This window comes from Schistosoma mansoni, chromosome 1 (genome assembly GCF_000237925.1).
Source record: "Schistosoma mansoni strain Puerto Rico chromosome 1, complete genome".
NCBI classification, from domain to species: Eukaryota; Metazoa; Platyhelminthes; class Trematoda; order Strigeidida; family Schistosomatidae; genus Schistosoma; species Schistosoma mansoni.
This window is the reverse complement of record NC_031495.1, coordinates 48,956,475-48,957,924: the sequence shown is the minus strand read 5'-3', so window position 1 is coordinate 48,957,924 and position 1,450 is coordinate 48,956,475.

Below are 1,450 nucleotides of genomic sequence, written 5' to 3'. Positions count from 1 at the left end.
CAGGAGGAGGCGCTGGAAGTGGATAGGGCACACTTTGAGGAAATCACCCGATTGTGTCACAAGACAAGCCCTCACATGGAATCCTGAAGGTCAAAGGAGAAGAGGAAGACCAAAGAACACATTACGCCGAGAAATAGAGACAGACATGAGAAGAATGAACAAGAACTGGATAGAACTAGAAAAGAAGGCCCAGGACAGAGTGGGTTGGAGAATGCTGGTCGGCGGCCTATGCTCCATTGGGAGTAACAGGCGAAAGTAAGTAAGTAAGTAAGGGTACCGAATACATATGCGTCACACAAGTCACCTGATTTGTGTGGAGGCTGTGATAATACCCGGGTGCCCAGACTGAAGCAGGTGGTTTTCTTAGAGGGCCACACCCGGAGCCTTCGAACTAAAGGTCTGATCCACAAAATAGTGGAGCAACGTCAGGAGATGAAGTCCCATGGTAGTCAGTGACCAACAATAGATTCATATGCTATTTGTTCCGTCAGGATGCTGGAGCCCATGTACACCATTGGTTTGGAATCAGGGTTTTCCCACTCCCCCTAGGTGGACCCTACGTGTCCATTAACCCGGTTAAAGCGCCGGACATTCGCTTTTCATCCTGTCAATTTCGTAAACAACACCACAGACGTGAGAAGGCAGTAAGACTTCCCTGGCAGTGACTGTATACGCGTGGCCATGTGGGAGCATTTCGAGAGAGAGAGAGAGAGAGAGAGAGAGAGCTGGCTCTTCCCACTCTCGGCCGAACAAGGGCATTCGGGAGCAAAAAATAATAACACTAACACTTGAATTTTTGAGACAGGCTGTTGTTTTTAATGAAAATCTGTCAATGATTATTCTACGCGAAAAGCAACTTTTGAAATGGAAGACAGAGAAAAACAACACGAATAAAATCACTAGGTGTTTTCAAAACACGTTGCATCATCGCATTTGTATTACATAAATGCATGAACTCAATAGATATATTTCTGCATACAGCTTTAATAGCACAACTTCCTTTGATTATGAGGTAATATTTCTAAAAATAGTGGTCATATATCACAAACACTTTACTGCTACTGCATCCTAGGACAATAAACAGTTCATACACTCCCTTAGAATTACACTTATTGCATAGTCTTTCATCACCACATTAGCAGCTTAAGGTTTCACAGCTTTATCATAAATTCTGGGAACCAAATATTTAGCTAAAACAAATAAACTAGTTTATCGTGATAGGAATAGCGAATCACCAAGTCAATGTAGTAACTATGAAATAATACGGGATTTCGAAAGTAAACAAACTCATGTTCTGTTTATTTTCTTGTTAGAAGGCTGAATCACTATTTTTAATCATCTATCATATTTGACAGAAAATCCAAACCACAAGTGCAAAAATTCTTTATTGGTCCTTAGTGTTTTACGTAGTTCGAACACTTAAAATATGTAACACTGCTTGAAGTCAAGA